The 12,017-nt window shown below is 33.2% G+C and overlaps 1 pseudogene; it reads right to left on the bottom strand.

The window, feature by feature from the left end:
* Positions 1-2,983: 2,983 nt before the first annotated feature.
* LOC115985374 lies at positions 2,984-7,219 on the bottom strand (annotated as a pseudogene).
* Positions 7,220-12,017: the final 4,798 nt, after the last annotated feature.

Here is a 12,017-nt window from a genome sequence, read left to right as displayed (position 1 = left end):
ATTGTGTTATCATCTTCAACATCAACATCAAGCAATGCAAGACTCAAAACTCTAGAGTTTGGATTAGAATTTGGATAATCTCGTCATCATTGTTGTCTTCGCTTTCTGAATCCTTTCTGAAAAGGATTTTTTTTTTTTTTTCTTTTTACAAAAATAGGTAGCTCTCACTCCTATATTAAAGAAAACTTGTTCTTATAATACAGTATATATACATATATGACATTTAAAAGTGATATCTTCAATATTGCAATATGCTATACCTAGCTCATTTTAGAGCAAGACCGAGCATCGGAAATATTCTCTGAACCTGAATCTAATCATATTTTTTGTCCAACAGCAATATAGATGAGAATGATTTGGTCATAAATTGCCATAAAATTAATGCTTTATGTTCTGTCTACAGAATTTGGACATGATGGTGTTATTTATGTGTTCACTAATCTTGCTAGATAATTGATATTTGGAAATGAGCCTTCATACAGTACCACCACCTCTAACTTTTTATCCAACTACAAACTTAAACTTGAAACAATTTATTAAAAGCACTAGCTTAAAATAGCCTTCCTACATGCATTTGATGATTCTCTCTCTTTTTTTTATCTTTCTTTTTTTTTTTTTTTTTTTTTTTTTTTTTTTGGTCACATTTTATGGTAACCAAGTCACATTGGACTATTAAATTTAAGAATTTATTCTAGTAGTTTACAACATGTTATTGGCACTGACCAGGATTTTTCAAAAATAAGAAAGAAGAAGGACCAAAGTGATACTGACCTCTTTGTATACAAAAACCAAATTAAAAAAATCTACTTTCGCTTATTAGGAACTGCCTTAACCAAATCTATGCACATAAGCTTAGGAAATTAACATTATAAAACAACAGTAGAAATTACTTATGAAACCACAAATGATATTTGATATTAAAAAATTACATTGATGAAATGGAGCCTCAATAAAGTAAAAATGAATTCAAAGTGAGCGGAAAAGTAAAAGAAAAGGAGAGAATCACCATTATGTTGGAGATTTGCTCTATCACATGCATATCTATATAAAAAGAAACCTTTACTTTTAATTTGAACAAACTAAAACTCAATCAAGAACCATAACACCAATCAAACCCCTTTTCATTGAATAACCAAGAATCAAACAAATCAAACACTGCATTCATTTTTATTTTTTTTCCAGTTTTGAAGAAAGTGATATTACGTTTCTTTGGCTTAGGTTTCAGTAATTTTTGGTTGTAGGTGCTTATGGTAATCAGGACTTTAAACAGTGTGCCTCTTTTTTTTTTCCTTCTTTATACTTGACTTTTTGAAATATTCTTTTTTTGCAAATTCTATATAGACTTATGAACTGTTACTTCCCACTTGTTGGTCAACGAATTTTTGTACAGGCCTTATAATGTTTCTTATAATTTATTTCATTGAAAATTTTTTTCCCCTGGAAACTTTGTATAGCTTGTTTTTGCTATTGCTATTGATATTTGTATATTTCAACAATTTTTTTCACCTTTGTAACTGTCACCACCCCATTTTAACGGTCTTCGATTTTTCGAAATTCTCCCAAAAGACCAAGACGCCTTTTTAAAACCAATCTCAAGATTAGCTCTAGGATATTTTGTGTCGATTGTATGAAGGAAATGTATTTTGAATTAAAACTACAGTCAACCGAGGTCAATATACACGTTCATTTTTGTAAAGAACACTTTAAAATGGTAAAATTAATCAATTTAAGGCTAAATCCTAGAGTTGACCTAGTTTTAACTAAAAATCTAGTCGTTCAATCAAAGCAAATTTGTCGTCATTGCAAAGAGTACGAAAAAAAACCTTTTAATCAACAACTAATAAAATAAAATTGGACCAACGATGAGCAAGATATCATAGAAACTGTATAAAAATGGAGAGAAAAAAAAATTGGCATATTTTGCCTCTTGAATTTTGGAAGAAAATGATGTTTGAGGCTTTGCTCCATATCGCAAAATATGGACCCAAAAAGCTAGAATTTTCTCGAAGTAAAGCTACTTTTTTACAACTTTGTTAAATCAGAGAACCAAGAGTTACTCTCTTTTCTAATTTTTTTCTGATCTTATTTTTAAAACCGTGCTTTGGCCTTTCTAGGATAGTGAGATCTAAAATATGGTCAAACAAAAACAAACCCTAATTCACTAATTCAAGTGGGCAATGTTTGAATTCTTTTCAGCGCATTTCACCACTGTCCCACTAGAAACCCTCAATGATATATCCAGATAATAAAAAGATAAATGCCTGAAAATATGTTTACCAACAAAACCAATGGCGGAAACCAACTTATTTCATTCTTTGATACATGTTGTTTCATAAGTTAATAAGCGCAATTTTCAAAATATATGAAAGATAATCAAAGAAAACTAAAAGTGACCCTCACATAAGTAACCAGATTTTATAATTTACTCTCTTGTTATGCTTTTCGTTCCATGAGTTTGAGTAATGAATTTTCTGTAATTTTGCATTTTATTTTGGTGTTGTCGTGGTTTCTGTTATAGCATGCTATAACAGGGGTTTGGGGCAGCACAGTCTGCATTTTGTTGTCCACGGCTGAGGGCATTTTTCTCCATATATATATAGTTATAAACACATACACAATACCAAAAAATATAAAAAATCTACTGCGTTTTATTGACTCACTGGGTTCAAAAGCATGCACTATATCTATAAGTAGTCCTCTTGGGAAAAAAGAAGTTAAAAGAGAAAAAAAGGAACGCGCCGGGGTACACTCTACATATGCAATACAAAAGAGAAAGACATTCAACAAGTGCTGGCAATACAGATTCAAATAATTAATCGAACTAACTACACTGCATTCTCTCATTCTTCCATGTTGAATACAACAATCCCATAAGCATTTCCACTCTCTTTTCTTCTTAGTTCCAGGATTTCACATCGACTCGCTTGCAATGCAATTATCATGGAAACATGTCTTAGTAGTATTTGCAAATGTTCCATTATTGCAAAAAGAATGCCTTCTTTGATGTAACCGTATAACCTGCTTCAATCTACACGCTGTAAAGCCATAATCAAAGTCCTAAAGCAGTCTCTGAAGAAGCATAAGCTCAAAGATTCAAACCACCCTCTTTGGGTCACCAGCTGCATTAAGATGGTCCTACAAAAAAGACAAAATACAAAGCTTAATGGAGGAGGCAAAATCTAAAAATGATCCATTAGATAACACCAGGATGGAAGAACCAAAAGAAATTATCTCATTTTAACTCCATATCACCTTTGGTAGTAATTCATAAATCCAATGTGCTAAAGAGATTACTACGTAACTAGGGATGATAAGAGTAGCCAATTGAAGACCCCATTTAATGAATTGATTTTCATTTTCCAATAAAATAGGTAGAATCAATGAAAGTACCTATCCATATATATGCGCAACTGAAAAAATGAAAAGATGTAATCCAATTAGCCCAAGTCACTAATGCAAGAACTTATGATCTCTCTGAATAAACATACAAAATACAGTTTTTTCTATATGGGCCAATTAATCTTTTGTAGAGACTCCCCCACTTTCAAGCCCCGATGATGCCATAATCAATCATATGTCATACATCCAATGAGGACCAATTGTCACAGCAAATGCAACACAAGTTCCACCATAAATTCTCTCCCCTCTTATTCAATATCACTCACCAATCTAGTTATTTATAATGAAAAAGGAGTTTCCACCGCATGTCATAGCATTAAATTAGATTTTTTTTATTTATTTTAAAAGATCACTTCCACTACTTTATTTGAAAATATTTTATTAAAAATCATTAAGACTTTACAATACCACTTACATCAATGTAAATAAACCAGCAATCTTTCAATAACTTATTGTAAAATATTAATTTTCTTTTTATGTAAGTTTTTTTTTTTTTTAATCATTAAATTAAACACTTTCAGTTATTTAACTTGGTGATGAATGGGAATTCTGCTCATTTATACAATGAAATATGGTGTTCATAATGGGTAATGGTTTGAATAGGATCCACCTAGGAAGGCCTTGTTATTGACAAGAAAAAAAAAAGGGGGGGGGGGGGGGGGGTGTCAAGTGCCATCAAAAGCCATTTCAGAAATCTTAAGATCTTTTCAACAAAAGCCATACTCCAAGTGAGACTAAAGTTAACAACTTAAGAACAAGAAATCTGAACATAAATCCATAAATTTATAACAAATATATATCATGAAGAAAAAAAATAACAGTCAAACCTCAAGTATCTGAACTTAAGCTTACCGAGTAAAGTCAAATGCTCTGGTTTCCTCTTTCTTTGAACTGTTCATCATTGTACTGGTAGCTTGTTGTGTTGGAAAGTTTGATTGGAATATGTCAGGAAGGGGGGGCACATATGCTCCATTAGTTCCCCCAACATGACTGACACCAGCATTTTGGGTGTTCATGTTCCCAAGGTGTTGGAGGTTAGACATTGTTGCAAGGAGTTGCCGCTGAGCAAGGAGACTCCCCATGTCAGCATAATTTAAAGGTTGAGAAGAAAAGGTGGGATTCATCATCAAGCCAGGAGATATATTGTATGGCATGGCACCAGGGGGAAACATGACATTTGCATTCGTCATAGCCGTTTGAGAATTGAACATGCCACTCAATGCATCATTAGGTACCTGATGGCTGGGATGACTATTTGAATCTGAGAACAGACTTTGAGGAAAACCTACTGGAGAGGTTCCTTTCTTCTTCATGTTAGAGGTATTTTCATTAATGGACAAACCATCCATCAAATCGTTAAGATCTTTTTTATGAGTTTCTTGCTCCTGAGGAAGTTCATGATTGGACCCAAAAATATCAAATAGTTCAGGTCCATTTTTCTTCTCTGTCATATGATTTTCATTAGCACTCTGTTTATCATCAACAGTCATCCCAGAAAAGAGATCATCTGCATGTTCTACGCTATCACTAGCATGAAATGACACATCTGCAAAGGGGTCATCATCATTTTTCGATTCAGAAGCGCTAACACCAGTGCCTGGACCATCTTCAAATAAATCATCAATCAAAGGAGGTGGAGTTGGCAGATTTGTGATATTTTAATCACTTTGACTATTTGTAAAATTTTCCCGGTAAGCATCTGGATCACCGGTGTCTATTAAGTCCGGCATTGGAACAACGGTAGTAGTATCAGCCTTCTTGGTTTTTTCTGAATAAGTTGCTGCACTGCCTGCCTGTTCTCCACTCAGAAGGTATAAAACCTGTGCATAAAGAGCCAATTGTTTATTTCAACTACAGATCTTCCCAAGTAATCAAAGAAGAAAGTTTCAGTCCAAGCTATAAATTGGCAGTTACTGTTTCTATACCAAAATATCATCAGATAAAGAGAGATTTGGTTATTTATGTATGGACATAATTTTTAAGGACAAAAGTGATTATGAAAGGGAGATGAGGCATGAAGCAATATCTTGCCAGAACCATTCCATTCCATATATTTATCTCCAGATGGGAGAATTTGGTCATCAATCCCTAAATGGAGTAGACTCTATTTACCAATAAAAAGTGGGGATGCTCTCTTACAAGGAAGATACCATCTATAGTTATTTAGCCATCTCAATTATATTGGTACAGATCAAATGTTAATTTGAATTTCAAGTAGAGTGAAGCAAAATTTAGCATTCATAATTGAGTTTATCAAAGGCACTCCTCATAAGCATCAGCAGAAGAAAATCAATTTATTCTGGTTTTATTTGACACACAAGAAAAATCTAATAATTCTTGAGGAGCAGCCTTTCATAACAGAGCAAAATGTTTCTGCCTCCTTGAAGTGAGTCACTTGTCCTCATGGATGGTCAACAATCATACCTCATTTTTGTTTGGTTTAATTCAAGGGGAAAGATAAAAATACACTTCACAGTACAAAGAAACTAGTCCACCAAATCTTGGAAAGTCAATTACTAACAGCAGGTGAAAGGATCACTTAGAATAATGCATATGATAAAAATTGCCTTGCAAGCAAATTAAGAAGAAAACGGTGAAGATAAAATACATTCGCCTAGGAAAAGTTAATAAAGAATAAATAAATGACAAAATTTTACCTTGTAGGCCTTTTCCTTCAAAGAAGCTTGAGGAGACTCAGAACATCTCACCACCACATCTTTATTTTCACTGAAGTAAGATTCCACAGTTGAAAAATGTTCATCATCCTTTTTTCTCAATAATGAATCAGGGACACAGATGGCTCTCATTCGAACCTGAAGGACACCGATTTCATAAAACCATAAGATATTATGTCAATTAGTATAGAATAAGCATCCCAATTATTATTGTTTTTTTTATTAAGAAAAAAGGTGATAGCGTACAGCAACCATGTCACATCTAAAGAAACCGAAATATATTATAGGAGAATAGGCATTGTACAGTAGCATAGAAAATCTTGACTTACATGAATAGACAAAGAAGATCAACATACCTGCCACTGAGGTGATTGAAGCTTTGACTCAAGGGCATAACTTAAAGCCAATGCATCCAACTTTGCAGCCTCCACAAGGAAAACCTGAATAGCATCTCAAGTGGGTTGTAGACGTACACCACCTGATGTTACAATGGTCTCCAACAATCTCTCTTCACGAGTCTTACTTTCTTTATAACTTCGACCAGACTCCCCATTAGTTATTTCAGTCTTAGTTACTCTTGAATCCTGGCTCCAAGATCCACTAGACACATTCTTAGAAATCCCAAAACTACCCTGAGTCTCATTACGATAATCAACAGGTTCATATCTATCTCCATGCTCGGATTCAATAGTCAATGACCTCCGAAGAGTTGTTGGACTCTAGTAGCTTCCATTTTCATTCTTTTTTGATAGATGACCTTGTGCAAAAGTACTAAGTCCCTGCTTGATAGAGGCACTTCCAATACCAACTACCTCGCTAAGAAATGATTTCGTTTCTTCTGATGGCATTTCGTAGTTTGTATTTCCCAAACCCTGTATTCTTTTGTTAAGATCTTCAGCAGGAGATGGCTTATCATTTTCCCCAGCAAAAATAGCAGCTATAGTCTCGTGAGCAGTGTCCCGCACAGCCTTATTAAGTGCATCCCCTTTCAAAGGATCCGGATGTCCCTTATAGTGAAATAGCGGGCGAATGGCTGCTGAATGTCTCTGCATTTCTCTCCTAAACTCCACACCAGATTTTCCCACTGCATATTTTATCAACCTCAGAGCCTGCACATAATTTGAGCATAAATGGGGTATCAACATCTCTTACAAAAATCATAATCACTATATTACTAAAAACTGAAACGTAGCGTTTAATGCTGCTGCGCTCACGTTGAGCCGCGTCAACGTCCACGTCATTAATTTTTTTTTTTCTTTTTTTTTTCCATTTTCTTATAATTATTTGTAATTTTTTTTTATTTCATATTTACACTTCTCCAACCTTTCTTCCTCCCTTACCTTTTCATCTCCCCACTACTTCTCTAACCTTTCTCCTTCTCTCATTCTCTCACCTTCTCATCTCTCCACTACTCTCTACATTAATATCATTCTTCATCTTTCCCTTCATCTTCCTCTATTTTTGTCTCTTCTTATTCACACTTTCTTACTATAAATTTGTCACTATCTCATTCATTCCATGCATAGTTTTCCCTTACAAAAAAAAGGCTCTCTCTCTCTCTCTCACACACACACACAATTTTTGAGTGGATTTTTATTTTTTATTTTTCTTGCATCTTCGCTTTAGGTTGATAATTTTTTATATTCTTTAATCTACTTTAGGTTAATGCGATTCAGTTCTCTCTCTCTCTCTCTCTCTCTTTGATTGTTAAATGTTATCCTATTGCATTATAAATGATTAAATATAAAAATATAATATTATTCTAATACATAGCATGATTTGGATAATTTAATTTGGTAGCTACTGTAATTTGATAGCATGATTTTTATAGTGCTCAATTTAGATGTTAAACTATGAGACTTTAATCATTTTTGTTTATTTTTTAATCCTTTGTGGTACACAAAGTACTCTATAATGCAATTTATTTAGAGAAAAGCAAAGGTTGGCTAAACAAAAGTTATTGGATGAGAGACAAATTTTATCTTTCGCAATTTTACTTTTATTATTATTATTATTATTTTATAACAATGCATATATAAAAATTTAATTCTTAGAGTTTGCTAATAATTGATTATTTGATAATATGTTTTGGGTGGACGAAATTACAATTTCCGCAAAGAAAATAACCTTAGTAGATTATAAATAACAATTTTTTTTCCTAATTGGTTCAATTAATCATAGTTAAGTTTTATTAATTTTTTTAGTTAATTGCGTGGAAAATAGCCTTTGGAGCTCTCACAATTTTCCACGTCATCACTATTTTCTTTTTCTTTTTCTTTTTCTTTTTATTTTAGATTCTTTTTATTTTTGGTTTTATATCTTATCAAGTATTACAATAGTTTAGTTTAAATAAAATTCTATTAGATATATGTTTCAAAAGCTTGAAAATTCTATTTCAACTAAAATTCTATAACAAAAATTTTCACAAATATAAACTTCTGCCAAGGTCGAAACCCTTCATACTCACTCAAATTTTCACAAAGAAAACACACATATCAAATTGAAGCCATAGCAGGAAGCAAGTTGATTCTTCAACGAGAACAAATCCTGTAGTACAAAGGCCACCTAATTGCTTTTAGTTTTGAACTCAATTGTCTTATTAACAACAAAGTCTATGAATTGCAGTGATGGACAGCCGTCCACAAATAACATCCACGCAAGGGCTTGATGTTCTTCTTAATTATCTCATATAATTCTAGGAATTATTTTATTTAATTTTTTTTTGGAATTAATATATTTAGATGGTTGGCATAGCAGACAACGTAAAAACAATTTTCTGTCATTTATGTTGCCTTCTGCATAACCCTAAATCAATGTTGAAATGTTGTGTTTTACAACCATCTGATCTTGGTAACCAAACCCTGCACCTATGATTGTTTATGATTATTTTTGTTCATTGTTTGTAGTTTAAACCCATTAAAACTTATTGGCTGATGGTATTTCATGGTTTTTTTTTTCCCTTTACTTTTACTTTCAAGGTTGCTAGGAACACAACCTAACATGTGATTTTTTTTCATTGTTTAAAGTTTAGACCCATTAAAATTTAAAACTAATTACTTTATAGGTTCATGTACTTTTTTCTTCTTCTTATTTTTCTCTTTTGAATAGTCATATATTTTGTGTTAGTTTTTGCAATATTTGAACATGTTTAGCAGATTTCAACAACCATACCATGTATTATTCTTTTGAAGGTAATCAATTTTTCTTTATATTTCTCTATTATAAAATCATATATATATATATATATATATAGTTTTGTTTCAATAATTTATAGGATGTAAATCTTATGATTCCTTAATATTTTTTGGCCTTTTGGAAGTTGTAACATCTGACTTTTTGAGTTATATTTTTGTAATATCCAAAACTATCTGGAAAATTTCAATAATTATAACCATGAATTATTATTTTGAGTGTAACAAATTTTTCTCTTATATTTCTCTGTTGTGTAATCACACACACATATATTTTTATAATTTTTAAGCTCTTAATCTTTTGATTCTTTTCAATAGTTATAAGTTTATAGTCATGAACTATTCTTTAATATTTTTCGTAAGTCATTGCACGTTCAAACAATGACTTCTTTATCAAATTGTAACACAAATTGAAGTTATACAAGAGCAATTCATGCAATAATATAGTTTCTTAATCAATTTAAAATTTTATAAAATCAATTTAGTTTACCACATAAATAGGTAGGTTCCCGTGCATAGCACGGGTTGGTGACTAGTTTTCAGTAAAATCCAAAACCATTATGATCAGACTCATGTTTCTATTTATTTATATAAGTAATGCAATTCTTATTGATATCAAAAGTAGAGTCACCCAAGTATACATGGAGTATACAATAGGGACCTGGGACCGTACAATCAATCATGCAAAGCACATGAATCTACCAAATCAATAACAGAACATAGCTAAGAAATCAGGACAATGTGATCCTATTAGTCAAGAGTCATGTAATTCAATTGGTAACTTCTGACGTTTCTAAATGGAGACTATCAGGGTTCGAATCTGCCCCTCCCTGTTGTTGTAACTATTTTTTTTTAAAGAGTAAAAGATGGCAATGTAATCTGATTAGCTGTGTGCATGAGTTCCATGGTTTGATTTGCTTTAGCCATATTACATAACGGATTATGGGCTACAATGCTTGTCCTCTCTCTTTTATTTTATTTTTGTTTAGTTACACGCATCCTGTGGATTTGAACTTGTCACCTCACCTTCCACTAACAATTGTAGAAGGAGGAAGTACAATTTAAGCTAGAGCTATCAAGCATATTCTAATGAAAGTAGTTGTTTTCGTGCGGTTTTTTCCCCCTCTATGCGGGACCTTTCCCCTTCTTGCTAAGTCTTTCATTAGGGGACTTTCTTTTGTGTCTTTCCTCATATTTACTTCACATTCATTACTAAAGTTTACCCAATTCCCTGTCTTTCTTCACCATCGTTTGTCCTCTGCCTTTTTTGCTAGTGAGAAGTGCTGGTTCCGAAACTTCTTTTGGCCTACGTATGTTTGAGTTGGGATCCAAAGTTGTAATCGCTTTAAACTTCTTCGAGTTGAAAGGTTATTACTCTCCCTAGACAAATTTTTCTTGTTTCCTGTGAGTGTTGTTTAATCTTGTTAGACTTATTTTTCTTTCAGCCATAAATAACATAGAGCTCCAGCAATTATAGTTGCTGGAGCCCAGGCCCTAGAGTTAGATGTTAGGAGCAACTCTCTATAGTTGTGTAAATGGTTATATTTGTAATTTTCTTGAAGTATAACATTGTTTCTGGTAACTATGTCTGTCTTGCTTGACAACTTAGACCATTAGAAACTCAAGGAACTCCCCACCCAATGCATGTTGGCCTTGCCATTGACTTTATAAGCATTATTTTCTAGCCATCTGGTAGTGCAAGTTTGTATATCCCTCATACACTATATTAAGCTTAGAATTCCATTGTTGATGTTGGACTTGTGTAGATGGCCTTTTGTTTGTTGCTATATTTGTGCATGTCCTGCATATAATCTAGTTATGCCGCAATTTTTTTTTTTTTTCCTCTGAAGAAGGATGATAAATGATGAGTGGGCTTTCAATGTGGTAGGTATGATTTGCGATGTGGAAGATGGTGATCGATTTGTACCAGCCTGATTTTTATTTTCAGGTTAAAAACCCTTCTTTTTTTCCCCCTCTGCCATATCCGGTTGTACCTAGACCTTGTTCTAGTCGTACCCTTAATTAAAAAAAAACTATTTATTCTTGCCTAGGTAGGCATCGGAGACAATTGTACTCATATCCAACTCGTACCCGTGTCTGACACGGGTACTTTGCCATTTTTGGTGTGAATGCATTGCCCCAAAGCACATAAGGATAAGATGAATATATAGCAAATCTCAACAAATGCCTTGCAAAACAACCTAGTGTCATCTTCAACTAACATATGCAAAATACCCATCTTTTTGTGAAACCTCTTCTCACTCTGAACCCATTCATTCCCACCCTTCATGGTCTGCGCTAGTATGGCACTAATTGCTTCCATAACTAAGATAAAGAGTATTGGAGATTAGAGATAATGGACCCCATTGTCTCAACGCCCTTGAGTTGCCCAATTGAGAACTGTTAACCGATACTGAAAAATGCACAATAGACACATAGAAGGCTATTGACTTGCTTCACCTCTCCCCAAAATCATAATGATCTAACATATACAATATTTACATGATCATATGCCTTCTCAATATGCAGTTTACATGATCTGTGGTGTGGGGGGCTTTCTTGAAAGGATAACTTCTAGAACTTTAGGCATTGTTTGTAATAGGGATGCTTCGGTGGCTGAGCTTTTATCTTTCTCGGGAGATAGTTACTATTAGAATGTTTGTTTTGATTGACTAGTACAAGATTGGGAGTTGGAATCGATTGCCTCCTTTTTGGATCTAGTTTATTTTGTTATAGTGAGGAGGAATAGAGA

This window comes from Quercus lobata, chromosome 4 (genome assembly GCF_001633185.2).
Source record: "Quercus lobata isolate SW786 chromosome 4, ValleyOak3.0 Primary Assembly, whole genome shotgun sequence".
Lineage (NCBI taxonomy): Eukaryota > Viridiplantae > Streptophyta > Magnoliopsida > Fagales > Fagaceae > Quercus > Quercus lobata.
Note: the sequence above shows the minus strand (reverse complement) of the source record. Positions and strands in the feature narration are given on the sequence as shown.